Here is a 19236-nt window from a genome sequence, read left to right on the forward strand (position 1 = left end):
TTTAGCCAAGTGGGTGAATTTTTTAAGTGAGAAATATCTATCAGCTGTGATGCTTGATCAGTTAGTCAGTCAGTTCCACATCAAATATTACATCTAAAGCACTGCTACAGAGTCATCTAATCTTGATGGCTGACCCAAGCTTGGTATGCTATCCAATCTCATGGGCACTTTCCTTTATGCAGAAATTCAGACCATGCCAGTTAGGGCCCAGAAGACCAAGGAACACAAGCAAGCTGCTTGCGAGGTGCACCTTCCCCATAGCTCCTCTGCTAGCTCCAGGCAATGGGAAAAGAAGCTGGAATGAGAAAAACGCTACAGGAGCAAAAACTCCTGAACAGTAGTTTAGGAGGTCCAGAAACACAGCTGGAACTCAGACATACCAGAGACTCTCACTGTTGATCAGACCAGGGAACAAAGGTAGAAGCGAAGTAGATGGGGGCCACCAGTGGAAATGGAAGAAGTAAACACTGAGTGGTATTTAATTAAGGGCTGTATTGTTTGGACGTAGGAGGAGCTCATAGACAGACAATACAGGAAACCACATTCCTGGTATTTCCTATATTGAGGGTGGGACCGTGATCTCTATAAGACTTTCATGATATGTTATTATGGATTGTTGGTGTATACTACAGATACAAAAGCTGTCTGAAGTATTTGAACTCTGACTGGAATGTGAAACTACTCAGAGCTCAGATCCAGGGGATTTATTTGGGCTCATTTCTAGTTAAAACATTGTGAGCTGAGGTCATACAATTCCATGGAATAAGGGCAGTTTCTAAATCAAACCACTGCAGTATTAGAAATGGATAGCTCCATCTTTCTGTCAGGAGCTTTTTTATTTTTCCTGCCTCAAAGGAAACAACCACAGCCGATTCTGGATGCCTCTGAACCTGCTGAAGAAGTTACATTAAAGCCTTGTTTAAAACAGCTGTACTGGCTTGATACTGTTTGAGGAAGAACCTTACCCAAATAAGAGGCTCCTATCTCAGAAAAGATCTTGCAGTACTCTACATTAATTAAAGATAAGGTGATATCATTACAGAGATAGACATTGCTATCTTTCCCCCTAATGTTATCATGGCTGCTTTTATGCTTACAGACGCACACTTCCAGATGAAGATATTTTTGAAAACCTCCTATTGTGTTTGAAAGCAGCTGCTAAATGGAATAACAAAGTTTCACAGGGAAGCATATTTTGAGGTCTGATCTGCAGCTCACTGAAGTCAAAGAGAAGGCATACAAAAGCATACTTTACTGTCTCTACTCGGGGATGTTAATTTTGTAGCATACACTTGTATAACATAAAACACACTGCGAATTTCTTTCACTTTGCTGGTTGTTAAATCAATGTTTATAGGAGATATTTTCAAGAATCTACCTGGGTTCTGCTTCACAGAAAAACATTACTGGGCAATGAAGGAAAAAAAAAAAAAAGGCAGCAGCCAAAAGGGTTTCAGTTGCTGCCAAAACTTCAAACTATCCATTGCTGAAAGCACTGAGAATTCCAGATGGATTTTTTTTCTACGTGACCAAACTCAAGCAAGGATTATGTGACGGTGTACCCTGACTTCAGACAGCAGCAGTATCTTCAGATACAATCTAAATCCCTTCCAAATGAGACTTTGGAACATACACAATAGCAATGATTTACCTAACCTACAGGGGAAAGCTAAGCAAAGGAGCATTTAAAGTATGTAAAAAAAAGTTGGTGTTGGCTTAGCTGATCTCCTGGTAAAATTATTTTTAGGATTTTTATCATTTGAAGCCAATTACTTAGTCAAAGTTTCATATATATATATGTATTCATGTATATATACACACACACAGCAGGATGCTGGCTTGTGGGTTCACTACAGCACACATTTTGTCAGGATGCACTTTGGGATGATAAAAACAATTTTTGTAGCTGACACTATGAAACATCAGAATAGACCAATGAATCCTCCCTAAAATAGGGAATTCAACCCTGTCAAGAGACGGAGTTGCTGAAAGACAACAATGGTGAAAAACAGATGGTGCTTACACTGAAATTCATACTTTGACAAATGAATTCATGTTTACTTTTTTTTTTCTTTTCAATTCTTTTGGATAGAGACAAGAGCTCCCGAGGTCTCTAACTGTACACTTGGTAAATACAAGAGAATGAATGAATCTCTACGTATTTCTTCATTCAATTAAGGAAAATTTAGAGCATTTTCAATTTAAACGGATTATCAGGTGATGCCTAACAGACATTTTATTTTTTTCCCCTTTGGTTTTCAGGCAAGCAGCTGCCATACAACCTTCTGCTTCTAGAGCTTAAGGGAAATCTGAAAGATAAAGTACTGATTTCCAGATTTAACTCCTCAATATCCTCTTGTTTGGTAAATTCCAATCATAAGCTTGAGTTTGTTCCTGCCGATCCCAGTTCACAAGCAGACTGGAAAAAAAGCTCACAGCAAGAAGAGTCATAACTTGAGAGATGTGTTACCATGGTTCCTACAGCATGTCCCTGGATCAAAGTCATCCTTTGCACACAGAATTCCCTGGGAGTTAAAGCCTCACATCACTAAGCTTCACTTGAATCTATGGAAAACTTAAAACGGTACAGAGCTGTCCCTGCCTGGAACTATATTGCACTCAGACAAAACCAGGCTCTAGGCTTGATGAACCACTCTAACTCTAAATTTTATAAATTTCTACCTGCTTTATTTTTAGAAATTTGCAATATGTATCAGTTAACACAATGCCAAAGACTTCTGCTGAAGATTTAGTAAAGGCTTCCAAATAGATCAAGTTTGGTAAAATAACACACTTTATGGGAATGGTCAGACAACAGCAGTAAAGCACACAACTAGCCTCAGTCAAAATTCTGATGCTTTCTTTCCTGGCTGATTAAGAATCCAAGGCTAATGCTTAAAATTAAAGATGAAAAACAGCAGAGAAGTGTTTTGGAACTGTAGGCAGATTTTTTTATGCTTATGTGCCTTGTGATGCAGTTAGGTGTTGAGTGTTTTTTCAACAGTATTTGAACAGCTAATTGCCAATAAGAAACACTTCTGAAATTCCCTATGGACATCTAATTCTGTCTCTAACCTAAAAGTCTGGCTTCTACAGTTCCATCATCCTGTAAAAAAAAGAAACTATGAGCAAGTGCAGCAACCTGAATCTTGGCTAGCTCGAAAGAGTTTGTATGGTAGAGCATGCTACATATAACACATAACAACAGCTCCTACGCTTAACTACACTGCAAGTGCACATGGGTTGATACTTGCAGTTTGGAGTGCAATCCCTGAAACCTTTTAAGTGAGGTAAAATTAAAAGACAGATTAGAAAACTGCAATAAAGTAGCTAAAAGAGGCAAAGATTGTTTCAACTGATCTCCTTGAAATGAGCATTTATTACAGCATTTCAGCATGTTTCTATCCACAAAGAATCAGGAACAGAAGTGACGCTGTGCACAGCGGCCAGGAGCTGGCAGCAATTGCCCATGGGCCTGATGAGCTCTCCATTCGTGTTCTCAGTCTAAGGCTTTTAAAAACTGCAAGAGTCAGAGAGGTTGATACCACTTTTAAAGCAGCAAGTTCTTCACAACTTCCCTGGAAATTCAAAGAAAACTGTTACGAGCATTATATTGTTGCTTACATCGACCTCTAAAAACTGAGTGTTGAAATGTTTTTTGGTCTGGAAAATTTAGGTCTGACTTGTGGAAACATTTTCTATCTCCATGTGAGCAGTACCACTTGCAGAGCCAAACCCAGGGTCAGTACAGTATTAATGATCAGAATGTGCCTCCTATTAGCATTGCCTGCTTTCCCTATCAGAACTGCTACATGGTGTAGCATCACTGCATCTTTACATCAGTATAGTTACAGTAAGAGCAGAGGAAAGGTAGAAAAGGTGCAAAGGACGAAAAGAAATATCACATCCAATATTACATTACTAGCAAAATTTAACATATGCATCCTTTCCTACAGTCAATCTCTCTATGGCATCCTCTTCCACTAGCTTTTTTTTTTTTTTTTTTTTTTTAACTGCTTGCTCAGGGAAGAGGTAGGCAGACATCAGATCCCAAATTGGGGCAGAGAAAGCCCACAGAATTCAAGAAAACTGGCAGCATTGACGCTAATATCTCCTCACTTTCAATCTCTGAAAGCTTTTGGAAGGAGCCCTCCAGTTCTCCGCAATCAGTCGCCGTGCTCTGAGCTGCATCGCTAGCTCAAAACTAAAATATTCCCTTGGTATGCAAGTGAAAGAAGTCGGTAAGTGGTGGCAGGAGACTGGCCAAGATCCACAAGCCCAGATGTGCAGAAATGTGTACAACTGCCCACTTTTTTCTTTTTTCACACTCTTCTTGCTTCACCTTCAACTCTTCAGACCATCGAGTGCTATCAGCAACCAAACTGCAGGGGGCAAACCAGCAGGCAGCAAGTGGGAGCCTTCTGCTAACCCAGAGCTTCCAGGGCAGGGATGAAGGAAGGGGAGGTGATGGGGATCAGCTGAGCTGCTGCTCTCTAATGATTAAAGGTTTTCAAGTGTCAGGAGCAATTTCCAAATATCACAGATCATTTTCCTCCTGCATGGCTTCACTACAGCATTCTGTATTCAAAAAGTTTAGTTGCAAATTATGAAAAGCTCATCTGTAGAAAAGGCAAATGTCTCAGATACAATGATTCTGATTTTTTGACAACTGACTTCTGAAAACAGAATATTTATTCAATGAGTTTAAGCACAGCAGTACCAGTTGTTGACTCTCCTCATGAAAATATTGATTCTAAGCTCCCTAGCTTATAATGTTTTGATCCACATTCTAGGCCTATTGATTTACCTTTGATACTTCAATCACACTGCTGTTTATATCAACAGCAAATGCATTTGATCTCTCCAAAATAATTAGATTAATCACAGGAGGATCTGTGAAAGCTTTGTTTTGATTGATTATGTCTTTATGCTCTCCTGAGGAAAACAGGTAAGTTCAAAAATGTAAAAAAGAGACAGTTGTTAGCCTCTTCCTTCTAGCATCTGTGAAATGTTTTTAGTCTCCATTTTCCTTTTACAATATGAGACTTTTTACAAGACTGCCAGCTTGCAGTGTGCTTAGTTATGATTTCCTCAGTGGCTGACATTTTGCAACACATAATGATTTAGTCAATCTGAGCAGAACTATCATTACACAATTTATTGTTCCCCAAAGCATTATTTGTTATAGAAGCTATTAGGCCAATGAGTTACATTTTATAGAATTTTTATTAGAATTATTTTAAACTCCAAGGAAATTAATCTCTTCCTTCCTCACCTCCTGGTCCCAGATTTCCATTTTGCAAAAGTATTCAAGCATGAGGGAGGTGGGGACTGTAGGTACTTTTCCTGAAGTCATCAGCGCTTTTATTTGCATAGAAAGCAAGTACAGACCCCAAGATTTTACATTTAAGGAAGAAATTCTCTTAATTTGCGTTACAGAAACACTACTGTTGCCAATGGGAGTTCTGTGCAAGTGCTGAGCCCAGCTGCAAAAATAACGTTGGATGCAATGCCGCTGTTAAAAAAATGTATTTTTATTTGATGAATGAATTGCTAAAGAAAAAAGGAACCAATTTTTTTTTCCCCACTCTCAAAACAATGACTTTGTATAATAATCCTATTGTTCAATCATCACTACAGTCTCTACTGGAACCAAGCCCAGAAGGACTAACATTTTGTGCTAAACCTTCTGTATACCTTTTCAAGGGGACCTACTCATTAATCAATAGTTTGATTACTCGATCTTATTATTATTCCTTTTTTTTTTTTTTTTTTTGGAACAAATCACTAAGGTTATTAATTACACTGAGAAAGTTATTTATCTGCTAGCAGAACAAATCGAGCTCATCCTGTCACTCTCAGAGAGCTGTTTAATGCACCGTGACATGCTGAACTTCACTCAGCTTCACACTCTTCCCATCCCCTCTGATGGTGTCACTGAATGATAGGATCAAACCTTGGGTTACGGGGCCAAGGAGGTTTCCCTGAAGATGAAAATGCCACCACTGCTGCTAAAGGTCACTTCTGAAAATGCACTTCTCAATTTGAGAGGGAGATCAGCTACTGGAAGCAGTGCAGGAAAAACAGGGCTTGTCTGATGTTGAAAGCAAGCTAGGCCAAGGGCACATCAAACATCAGGGAATGGTCACCAAAGAAACTGAGCAGAAAGAGGGGGGGAGGAGAAACAGGGAAGAGAGAGCTGCTAATCTGGGGGGTTTGGTTTGCTTTTCAGGCATGCAAAATGCAGAGCAATTAGCTCTCCCTGTGAAGCGAACTTCTGTATGTCAGTCATGAAACAAGAAAGCCTCAGAACTTCTTATTCAAACGGAGTAGAGCAACACTACAGAGCCAACTGTAATGAGACCAGACCAAGAGACATCATTTTATACCCAACAGTGCACAGAAGAGCTGAATGACACAGCATTTCTAGGAAGTGCAAAGAGAACAAAGGAGCGGTCAGTTTTTACACACTTACTTTCCATAGGAAAGCAGATCTGTATTTATGAAGTCAGCCACTCCTCTGAAGAAACCTCCTTCCCCTACCTTTCTAATTACGTGAGGTTCTTGTGATTTTTATTAGATGAGAAGACTGTCTTTTCCTTTAACTCATAGCAAGACTTCTCATATGGTTGCACAAAAAGAAAATTCAGAACTTGCGAGTGTAAGAGAGCGTGGGAGCCACCAGCTAGCAGCCTGTCAGGTCTCATGTACATTCTGTGCTGGCTGCTGCAAGCGCTCAGCATGACATCATAGCCAGAGCTGCTGCGTATCTGACATCACACCTTCTGGAAGAATGCCATCTGCCTGAAAATAACAAGCCAAAGCTCAAGTCAGAACGTACAGTACCTATTTGAAGTGTACAAGTCACACAGATTGGGCACATCTGGGATCCGGCACTGCTTAAGAAGATGAAGGACGTAATAACATCCGTCTACCTTAGACTGAGCTTATGATTTTCTTTAAGAATCCATAAAAAGCTGCATCTTTTTAAAGCACCTGAATGGCAGATAAAACAAGACTTAATATAAATCTCCTTCCCCCTTTTTGAGAAGATTCTCCTTTTTCTCTTTTTGTGGGATTGATTTCCCCTCCTTGATACAAGTCACTACATTATGCTCTGCCTTCCTTCTTCAAGTGCTTTGGTTTGGTATTGATACTTCAACCGCTGGTCTCAGGAACCCAGGCTCTTTCTTCTGTGTCTCTACAGTACAATAGCATAACAGGCTCCCAGTATACCACAGATTGTCTACTATACTTCTAAAATATAACAAAAGTAGAATGCTACGGCACAACTTGAATTTGGGAAAGGTTTTGTTGTACAAGATGCTAAAACTGAACTCTTTTGTTTATGTCTGAAATAGCTTGGGTTTTGTACAGCATAAGGACAAAATCGTAATATATAGTTTTCTGAAGTGATGACAGAAAATAGAAAATTAAGTAAGAGAACTTTTGCAGCTGCCTTGGATTCACTTCTCCACTGTTCTGAACCTGTTTTTTCCTGCAATGTCTGAAATGACAAATACAAAAATTCACATTACAAGTCAGAAGAAATCTTAGGAAAGATACATTGATTTTTTTTTTATAGAGGTGTCAGAGGAAACCACTTTTTCTTATGCCACAACAAAAATTAATCTTACATATTTTATGGGATAAAAAAAAAAATCTCAATAGAGTTGAAAGCACCACTCCTAAGAAAGGCCCTGCTTAAATTCCATGAACTCATTATGGAGCTGGAGAGAGATGACTTTTCATTTATCTAAAATTGTCAAGTTACAGGAAAAGTATTACAACTAAAGAGCAAAACCAAAATGTTCACAGGTTTACAGATGTGTTCTACCTGAGACCCACTGGATTCCAGTGCTGGGTCCTAAACACCCAAATCACTTCAAAACAAATCATTTCAAAAGGTCCATTAGAAAAATTACTTTTCTCCAATAGTTAATGAAACATAGCACTGCACATTCCTCTGATTTCACATATGGCAAGAATTAAAACCACCAGCACATTTTAAAGATTCTGTTTTAAAATGTCATCTTTTGATATGCAAATACAAGGCCAGAAGTAATACCACTTCTTCCACTAATGTTCTGTTCCTTAAACCTCAGGAAGAAAGAATCAAATCAATAAACAGCTTCAATTTCTACTCCTTCTGTCAAGTTGCTTCTAAAACAATATGCAGCTAAAACCTCATAGTTCAGTATTCTAGGCCAACATATCGCTTCAATTACTGTCACATAACCTTTTTCAACTTGATATCTGTTATCTTATCTCTAATAGATAAATATCTACTCTTGGGAAAGGACCTGCGCATAATAAAGAAGAAAATTGAGTCATTCTCTTAAGACAGCTGTCACCTGGCACAAAAAGTGACAATCAAACGATCTAAAATAGCACTCAAGCAGATCAAATTTAAAGGGAAAGCTTTTTTTTTCTTCTTTATTTTTTTTTTTCATTTCCCCACAGATGTCACGAAACAGGGTCAGTTCCCCCTACCTGCTGTTCCTGAAAGAAACAATGCCTAGAAGTTTGAAACAAACACTTTTCCTCCAGCAAATCCCAACTCCACCTCAACAGGCTCTAAATTCACTGCACAGGACAAAAGGAAAGCAAAAAATGTAAATCATTTGTTAAAAGACAGTGCAGTTTGGATAAACAGTAGATTCATGTTTAAACTTGGCAAGAAAATCAGAGGGAGCGGCCTCTCCATTTTGCAGGGATCTGGAAAAAGTAAAAAGCCTATGGAAGACTAATAAAACTTTTTTGGCATGCCATCTGGAAGCATCAGCAGTTTCTGATTTCAGAAAGAATGCATTCTGCTTTTAGCTTCACACAATGCCTCATTTCTGCTTTCACGTACTCAAGACCAAGAAATCTTTTTTACAAACAGCCCAAGAATCAATACGTGTTATTCTGTCTCACCCAGGTACGTGCTCTTTGAAAACAAAACTGAGCCATCCTGCAACTTAACATCACACAAAAGCTCGGCCAATTCTGACAGCAGGAAGTGCGAGTGCAATACAGTCAAAGCCTGCAGACTGGAAAGGTTGTGGAGCACTGAAAATGAACGGAGGAGGAAAAACCAAAGAGAAGAAAATCCTTCTTATTCTTCACTTGAGGGACATAGCCTACAACATGGCAGCCTTCACCTAAGACATCATCCAGATTTTGCACTTCAATTCAGAGTACTTAACTCAGACTTTACCTTAAGACTGTGAATAGATTGAATTCCTTCCAGTTCTGAGTAGGAATTCATATATACTTAGTTATGAATGCCTAACTAGATCAAGGTCCAAGTTACTGGGACAAGGAGCTTTATTTTTTGAGCATATGAAGAATAGGAACAGAGAACAGTTTTTCTAATTCTTAGTTGGAAAAAGGACGCCAAAGAAAGACAAAAGCAGGAAACACAAAGTCCAAAAATATTAGACGTGGTACGACCTTCTAACAAACCTTGACACTCTAATAGCAACTATGCAGACTGACTTTTGGCTATAATCAAATCAGTATACTCTAAAAACTTATTCAAATCTTGTGATAACTAAATAAAGCAGAAACGTGGACCAGAATCCCCCACGTGTGAGTGCCACATTTCAACCATCTGATCCAGGACAAATGGCACAATACTCCAGGAACCCAGATGCTCTCATGCTCTGGTTTAAATCTGAAAACAGGTTTTTCAACAGTTCAATTTACATGAAGAGTTCAAAAGGCTTATTTTTCATTCCAACAGAGAATTAACACAAATGTCAGAAGTTGCCAGGGAACAGACTGTCACCCTCCAACTGCTTCCCTCCCTTCAAATACTTGGAGGATATTGTACTTCGTGTATCGCCTTTTAATCCTGTGTTCTGGTGCAGGGTTTTTAATATATACTTGCCATATCTGTATAAAATCTCAAAATGCAGAGTAGCCTACCAGACACAGCTCTGGCTTGGGATTTAGGGGACCTGTGAACTGTTAAAAGTTATTAAGAAGGCTGCAGTACAGTCACTTCCCTATTCTGTGCTCCAAGCCCTGCACTTGGCAGTGTAATATCAACAGGCTTTGAAAGTGGTGGATGAAAAATCTCTCAGACTGAAAAAAACTGAAGTATAAACACACACAACAGACATCCTTGCTAGAATGGAAAGATGCAAGAATACATACAGAACAGTCAAGAAGATGGTTTGTTTCTAATAGCTAGACTGCACAATTTCCACAGACCATTTCTTAAGATATTCCACCCTGCATTACTAAACCAGTTTCCTTCTAAACCAGTTTCCTTCTAGCTCCTGTTCACTGCTCCTTCTATTTTAAATCCCAAGCCTGAGATGGTAACCTTTTTCCTCCATAACAAGAGTGATGATATGCTACATCCTTATGGCTTGTGCAGACATAAGTACCCATTATGATTTCAAATAAGAAAATAAGTTACTAGAAAACATGTCTTTAAAATCGTTTGCTTAATATATTTGATGTGTGAGCTTGCAGCCTCTAGATTGAGAATTTAAATTCAAAGCAAGTTCAGAGTGAAAGAAAATTCTGCCATCTGGTAGAAATTAAAGCAATCCACAGTGTAAGTGGGCTGGTGCTGACATCCCAAAAAGACTGCCCTGAGTCTGCCTGGGCTTCCTCAGCTGAAGTACAAAGTTAGAACAGGCCAGACACCAGTCTGCTTCTTCCCCTTCTGTAAGTTCCCAGGAGAGAAAAACACAGTATGCATGAGCAGAGCCAGTAAACACAGCATTTTGGTCCTCTCAGTGTACTCCACTGGAAATCAAATGAACATTGAAAAGGGGAGGACAACTCTTTGTCGATGAGATGCAGGCTGTCTGATGTCAGTCGCAGTGACAATCGCATCAGGCTGATTGAGCAGAATGTGTTGAGAGTTCATCTCCTCCCAGAGGCAACTCTGCACTTACTTGTTTTCCAAAATAATCAGTCTAAAGAACATGCTGAATGAAAAATGTGCTGAATGAGTCGCACACAAAGAAACTCCAAAAAACTGTGTTTCAGAGAGCCAAGGAAGAGAAAACAGACAGACAAATGCTAATTAAAGATTAGATTTTCAAAATGCCACATAAGCGCAATGCCTGCAACATGAAGGCTCTTTCACAATGGAAAAAAAGCCTGATGGTGTTGTTCTCATGAATTACTTTTCATCTAATCCTCTCCACAGTCTTGGCAAATGAAGAAAGTATGTTCACTCACCAACACCTATTTCATATCCAGATACTCTACTAGGAAAATGTCAAAAGCATCTTCTCAAGACTATATTGCACTTTTCAATATAAAGAGAAAGATAAAGGAGTTTCCAAAGTCAGAAGGTTCCTGGTAAGCAAACTGTCTAGTTAGCTCCCACTGACATAGGAGCTGGGCTTTATGCAATTTGGTAAAGTTCTGATTTACCATTTGGGGGCTGTCTTAAGTTCTTCAACAAAGCAGTCATTTTACCTACTCTAGAATTCTTAGGATCTGGGCATCTCAGCTCTTTGGATTCTTTCACTGCAGTGGGTGTTTACATAGAGAACATCACTGACTTTGTCACTAGGTAAGTGCACGTACACCACAGGCTTTATAGTTTACATAATTTACATAGACAAAATAATCTTTTCCCTCCACTTCACAGTGTAACATGAACATTTCACAACTGCGATGCATTGCAGACTGTCATAGGACAACACAAACTGTACAGGCTGCACAAGTCACCTGCAAACACAAAATGCTAACAAAAAATCATTTCTGTCTTTAGAGATGACTGATTTTAAAAAAAAACAAACCAACAATCTATAATCCAGCACCATAGAGGCTTCCATAATAAAACCTGAATTGTCCTAATACATGTCTTGTGTGTAAAGTGCAATAGGGCTGTAGTCAGCAGAAACAGAAATCAGAAGTAAATACTTCGGGGAACTTTTCCTGATGCGGTTGGAAAAGAATGCTGTCTGGAGAAAAAGCACTGGGCGCATATTTATTCAGAGGTCAAGAGCATGGCTCAGTTCAACATTCTGCCTTCTAATGCACAGAGAGAACAAGACTTTGCTGGCCAGAAAAACAGTTTCTGTACTATACACATCTGGTTGTAATATCAGTGCTACTGCCTTTTCATTATTCATTACAGGCTTTAAAGGATTCTAACACTGTTCCCTTTTTATTTCAATTATTCTGGTAGATGCTAAGACCGTTCAGAGAGTGATGGTTTCTTTGGAAGAACTTGGAAAGGTATGCCCTTCCAAATACATCAAACCACTCCATAAATGTCCTTTTGAAAGATGAGGCAATTCTAGAGACTTTATTTATAAACAATCCAAACAACTCATTTAGTAGTAACTGAAATGGACTCGAGCAATTTGATGCCTTTCTGGTGTTAAATTCTAACAGTGCTTTAGATGCATTATTAGGCAAGGTAATTTACTCTCTTCAAATGACCAGGCTGGTTAGCTTGGGCTACAAGCCGGTCATTGAAATTCCAGCCAATTCAGTGGTGTCTAACTTGCCCTCTTGCTTTATATGCCAGCTCTAAAAAGAAAAGGATGTTTACTTTGAAGTAGTGTAAATCTAGTAACTAACCTGAAATAACAGAAGGGATCACAATTTGGGCAGCTGTCTGTATGATCCAAGGATGCTGCAGCCAGTACTTACACAGGAAGCTAAATAATTCACAGCCTTTCCTCACAGACTCGAGAGTTCCATGTCTCCTACCAGGAGAACCCTGAGGTAAACGTGATCTTCTGACAAATAAGGTCCACCTTCAAAGACCTACCAGTTGTTGGAAAACTTTTGCTCCAAGAAACATTCCCCCCAGTGCTCTTGGAGGCCTGGGAGATTGAATGAAGTACTTAAAATACACTACAGATGCCTACATCACAGGAAAATGACATACTTAAAATCAAACAAAAATCACCCAAACCTGCTTTGTGATATATCCAGAAGTAAGTTCCTTGGCAGACCATGTTCTTGCCACCCCAGCTAATGCCTGCAGACTGCCTCCTTCCATGCAACACTTTGGTACGCCAGCAGCCATTCCCATCTGCCTCTGACTGGAAGACAAACAGCTTTGCACAGTTTCTGGGGGAAAAAAAAAAAAAAAAAAAAAAAAAAACAGGTAAAATGTGAACTCTAAATGTGACATCCATTAAGGCTCCGCAGTTAAATTTTAAGAAAAAAATTAAGGAAGTTTGTCTGTAGATTAAGGTTACAGTGTTAAGAAGAGAAATGCTCACTCTCTCCCAGAGGCCCAAAGCCCTTATCAGATATGTCCTTATAAATGCAACCATGAATTCACTTTATATCTCTTTGGATTCAATCTGGAACAAGTTCACCACTGCCGCTTGTTCTCTCACTTCCCAACACCATGATAGATTAGTAGGAAGCTCTGAAGTGGACTCTTGGCTCCTATTCCCACTGTAGGTGCAGAAAGCCCCATGAATAATAATTTCATGATGAGGAAAAAGACAAAAATTACCTTGATTTTTTTTTTTTTTTTTTTCCAAAACTGTACTTGTGCCTAAGTAACAAAATAAATTCCCTGTAACTTAATCTTAGGAGGAGATTGGGAAAAATAAGGAAGAAAAAATTAAAGGTTTGAGTGATATGAACTGTCGGTCCTTCTAACCAGAAATTGGGTCACAACAACTGGGCAGAGCAATGAGATTTTGCATTACTGCTCCATTTTTCAATTTGTTATTCAAAATAATTTCCCCAGATTTTTTAGCAGCAGGCATCTTTGAGATTTGCCTGCTTTTTGTCCTCCTCAGATCTCTCTGAGTTTTGCCATGTACTCCATTCCACAGCAAGTTTCTTGTCTCCTTTCCCTCTTTACATTTGGAGCACACTGGGCCTTCACCCATTTAAAGGGGAAGGTCTCTTCTGCTCTCATTGGCACTGCTTGCTCCCTGAATATTTAAACAGCCCTGCTCCTTTGTGAGCTATGAGACACCTACATCAAGGACGAAAAGATCTAAGCAATGACCATAATATTTAGATCTAAAAAGCTGTTGATAGCCAAGTTCACCCTCAGCTTAGTTTCTCTGAATTTGAAAGACTCACGTGTGGGATACACTTGGTCCTCTGTGTTAAAACTGCTGGGCTGATCTGGTGATACATAATAAGCAAAGACATTTGAGGGAGTTCAGCATCTTTCAGGGTAAGGATTTTTAGATCTGCACCTTTGTTCCCAAAAGAGGTAAATGAATAATGAAATCTCCCTGCAGTGTGAACAGCTGAACTTAATACAGAGGAAATTTCTCAAAGAACTGCCCTGGTGCCTAGCAAATGTGCCTGTCAAAAAGGGTAGCTCTTTCCTGTATATTTGTTTTACTAAGTCCCAACCTACAGGATTACACAGAAGGGCTCAGGATAGATTTCTGCTTTAGCAGGTTTTCATTTTGTAGCTTTGAAAATTACACTTTTCATTAGCATAAATGTGACAGCAGTTTCAAGAATGAAATTCTATTTAACAAAAAGAATTCCAAGTTAATAATTCTTCAGATAACCAAGACACTAAGTTTTGAAGATCAGCACAATTTCTTTTAACAGGTAATTCTTTCTTCTGTACAGTAGCAATTGTCATTTTATACTGTATCTGTACGATTGTCTCTACATCAGATTGAATGCTTCCTTTCTCAGGCTTCAAGCGTTTTGGACAACTGACAATACTACTCAGATATCAGATCATACAAACCCTGTCTTGAGAGAAAATTACAGCCTCTGCAATTTAGAAAGGAGCAAGTTAAACTCTTCTGTCATTTCTCATCATCTGTAAGTTGACCTAAATAAATAGAATCTGTTAGTCAACCGTAGGTAGCAACACCACTTCATATTTTTAATGGTCACCACAGTACAGATGATCCACTGATAATTGTCAGCTGCAGGAATTATCAAAAATTGCATCAAAACTTGTAAGATACTTTGATTTTTAATTCTTTAGAAATTACAGTGCCCACATGGACACTATTTTAAAACAATGCCAGCAAAAAGACATTTGCAGGAGTGCAACATGTTAATGGGATTTTTTTTTTTTTCAGACCAAAAGGAGGCTACCTGAACACAGGACATTGAATCCTGATGTTTTCTGTCAGATTGCTCACCATTAAGAACAGGGTGGCTGTAAAATTACCGGAACTGAATTCTACCAGTGAACTTATTCCTCTGACAGATCCCCAGTTTCTTAAAAGTTTCACAGACTGTTTCCAAGCTACCGTTTACTTTTGTATTTTTGTCAGCCAATCCACAGCAGGAAAACAAATAGGGTTGACTAGTTCTAAACAGACTGCCAATAAAAAATTTAAGCACCACTATCTAGAAGTGGAGTTTAAACAGAATTTTAAACTAAATCAAAATGTCAGAGTAAAGGACCATCAGCATAACAAGCTCTGATGCACTGCACTTTACCTAAGATATTGCAAAAGAACTTTATCCTTCCTGAATTTTGAGAAACTGTAATTCAGACATTGAATCCTTTGTTGCTGCTCAATGGCCTGTGGAGCACAAGAAACGTAACACACCATTGCCTGTGCCCTGAGCAGATGCTTCTTCAGCAGAAAACTCAGGCAGAGGAGATGGATTTGTTTCAGGAAACAAATCCAGAGACAGGGGATGCCTCCAATTTCATTGGACACAGAACTTGGCAGAGACCTTTGGAAAAGTGCTTCCTTCTTACTATCAGCTGTAGCTTAAAAAACCTGGCATTTTAGGACACGTATCCGAGGTGCACACATAGGGGAAATTTCCCAATGCTCATAAATATATTCTGCCAATGTATCTGCCACTGCTATATATTCTGCCACTATCATTCTGCATAGACAGAGCACACAAATGGAATTATATTTTTCTCCCTAGTATAATTAACTCCTGTCTGGATTAACCACCTCTGGAATCCAGCTTCTAGATAGAGAGATATACAGGGCACATCTCAACTTTGCTGCATGGACAGGTCTCTGAGAGTTTAAAAAAATTCTTCCCAAGGAACTTCCACATTTTGTACAGTGTCAGTGCAATGTTTTGAAAGCCAACAGCAGATAAGACTTGGTTAAAGCAGGTTAGGGTAAAAAGGCTGCTTCAGGTATGCCTGTAACACACCAAGAGGCAGGGATGTGACAGTTATGAATCTCTCTGGCTATAAATCACTCAGTAGTTTTCCAGCTGAGTTGAAAAATAAAAGCAAAGTGCCGGGCTTTACAGCACACCCTGCATTGTTTGTTTTGTCTGCCAAGTCTGTTCCTCGTCCTTCAATGAAGCGCCTGTGGCTTGTGAATGACTTCTTAGCCAGTTCTGTCTATCTCTATCTGAGGCCCCAAACTAGCATTTCTGAAGTGTCATACAAGCTGAAAGCCTGTACTTCTGTTCTCCAGCCCTTTGCAGACACTGAAGTGTTTGTGTCTAAGTATTTGTGCAATTTCAGCAAGTACTCAGAGAATGAAAACATCAGCTCTTCCATGTAAGCACACATATTCAGAAAGCAGAGTTTGATTTTGAAAATCCAAACATAAAAATGAAAGGAATCCACTCAGCAATACTGAAGCTTTCCTACCACTAATTGGAACCATTCCTTTCCATGCTATATATCAAGAGAAGATCCTGTTCCCACTGCAGGCAGCACCACTAAGCCTCGTTTTAAGTTTCTTCATCTCTCAGAGCCAGATATGACCATTACCAGGCACTTTGCTGGAGCTCATTAACAGCCTTTCCCAATGTGTGAAACATTTATTTTACTTCGCCCTTAAGGAAGAAACAGGGGAGGGGGAATAGGAAACAAAGGCATTGTAATAGTTATCATTCTTGAAATCCCCAGACAGTTACAGTGGGAGGCACTGCAGACAGCACATCAGTCTGTTTGGCCAAACACAACCACCCAGGATCTAGGGACACAGCTCTTCCCACTCAAGATGCAAGCAGCAACCTATAGTAAAAGAAGAGAACCTCACATGGCTACAGGCTGTCAGAAAGTAGACTTGAAAAGTAGGGGGAAAGACTCCTTACATCTTTTTAACATAACTTACTCTTAGTAATGAAAAAAAAAAAAAACCCTAAATCACTATTGATCAAAGCATTCGGTTTTCATGGCCCAGACAGAGGCAAGAGACTGAATACAAATCCCCTACCACAGCACTTTCCATATTGGCTATTCCCATTGCTGGCAGAACGGACCGCTCTCAAAATGTATTTTATAAGGAATTCTATACAGCTTGCAAGAGACCTCAGAATTCCAAAGATTTGTCAAAGTCTCCAGTACACCAGCAGAGGAAAAGCTTCTCTGAGATCAAGAGCTGATCAGTAGCAACCCTTTCTTCTACTCCTTGTGCAAGAAGCTTAGACTTCATCAAGCTATTTTACTCCAGGGTCTCCATACAAAGAACAGAAGGCACAGAAGAACAGAAGACAGGAAAAGAAATGAATTACAAGCAGGTCAGCACAACAGAAGTATTTGCCTTGGGATTTTCATTAAGGTGCACACAAATTTGAGGAAGGTCCAACACTAGCAGGCTGCATGTGTACTATTCTAGATTACATAGATAAGGGCCACACCTTGCTGTGCTTTGAAGTGATTCATTAACCAGTATACTAGTTTATCCTTCTTGATGTCTGCTCAGGCTTCTCAATTTTAGCTCTCCAGTACCATCCAGCTTGTAAGGTTGCTGATGATGGTGTGAAGAACACCCAGGCACACAACATCCCTTTTTCAAGTAACAAGTTTGATACAAGAATGGGCCTTTATTCAGAATTGAGTACTAACGTCACTAGGTAAGTTGTCCAAGTCAGACCATTTGTGTTTTTTTCATATGCATTTGATTCACCAAAATGCTTCATAAGTACTAACAAGATAGGGCTTTGAAACTTCTTACAAAAGTATAGCAGTTAAGAAGTAGGAGAAGCCATCATAGTCAGGAGAGATGGCACTGAAAACTGCAATGAGCTATACTCCCAAAAAATCAGATCTGTGAATTTCTAATTCCTTTCTTCTATGCTTTCAGAATGTAATTTCATTAAAGCACACCACTATGCGAATTCTCAGCACTGTGAGAGTACAAGTCAGGCTAATGGATGAAATTCAACCCCACTGCATAGGGACAGTCTGGAGGAAGATCTGCCATCCATGTCAGGTGAATGACCCTGACCCCTTCATCAATCCAAACCAGGCTTCATCTTGAAGTGCCATCATGCTCAGTCATCTTCTGTCAGGATAGTTCATAAGTCAGCTGTAGCAATTTGCTATTAATTTGCTTCTCAATTATTTCATATTATGAGCAAATGATGTACATGAAAGGAAAATTAATATATCCTCACACGTCACACTTTGCTTTCTGCTGTTCTTTCTGATTCTCTTTTCTAGCTCCTATCACTCACAGCTCATGTAAATACTGGCACACAAGTAAATCTCCATTCTGTAGATCAGCGTGCATGTAGAAATGCACTTATTTGAGTTTACAAGCAAGGTTAAGCAAGCATATTATACATAAAATGCTGTTTTTATGTTAACTGTACGGGAATTTAACCCTACAGTGCTCTAAAGCCTTCTACTGTCTTCCTTCTGAGATGTGTATTTCATGCTTGAGATATTCAGTATTTCACTGCTTTGGAGAAACATTATTTTTAAAAGCTCTTCCAGCAACTGCGTTTGAAGTGCATAGCTTGAGACAGATTTGAACTATACTTAAAGCAATCACTGTTAAGATTGGCAAGACTTTAAGTGCTGCTAAGAAACACCACCACCATTTTGCTAATTACTTACTTACCTAAGACTTCCATGTTACCAACAATTCAAATGCTGTGTGTGGAGAGCTCTGCATCACGGTCTTAAAACTGTAAGGAACAACTCTCTTAGTAATAAGGCGTCTTAAGGCTTTTGATATTCACTTACAGGGTAGAGCACCAGTCCTTACAGGTACCTGTGCCGTTATAACAAGAGCAGTATGACTGCCATTAACAAGCCCATCCATGTGAGCACAATATCCCTTCATACGTTCACTTCAGGCAAGTTACTACGAGGTTTGGACTACATTTAACTTCTAGGGAGCCAAAGGTTTGATATTCCTCACCACACTGCTGCAAATTAGCTTGTAGAGCACTTGATTTGCTTAAAATCAATAGAATTCTTTCCAGCAATTTTACTCGTATCAATAATGCAACATTTCACCAGCACTAAAATAATCTGATCTAGAAATTATTTCCCTAAAACTTGATAATGATTTTACCTACAATAAGTTAGATTTTTTTTAATTGGATAAATAATAGCTCAAAGGCAGACATTTCTAAAAT

General features: G+C 39.1%; 1 long non-coding RNA gene across 1 annotated transcript in view; it reads right to left on the reverse strand.

The window, feature by feature from the left end:
• Positions 1-5109: 5109 nt before the first annotated feature.
• LOC125699267 (uncharacterized) overlaps positions 5110-19236 on the reverse strand; it is an 80430-nt gene continuing 66303 nt past the window's right edge. Inside the window, exons 3-4 of the long non-coding RNA XR_007379492.1 lie at positions 12890-13047; positions 5110-6804 (exon numbers count right to left, since the gene is read on the reverse strand). This is a non-coding gene — a long non-coding RNA (uncharacterized LOC125699267). The remainder of the gene's footprint in view (positions 6805-12889; positions 13048-19236) is intronic.

The sequence above is a fragment of the Lagopus muta genome, chromosome 12, assembly GCF_023343835.1.
Source record: "Lagopus muta isolate bLagMut1 chromosome 12, bLagMut1 primary, whole genome shotgun sequence".
In the NCBI taxonomy this organism is placed as follows: Eukaryota; Metazoa; Chordata; class Aves; order Galliformes; family Phasianidae; genus Lagopus; species Lagopus muta.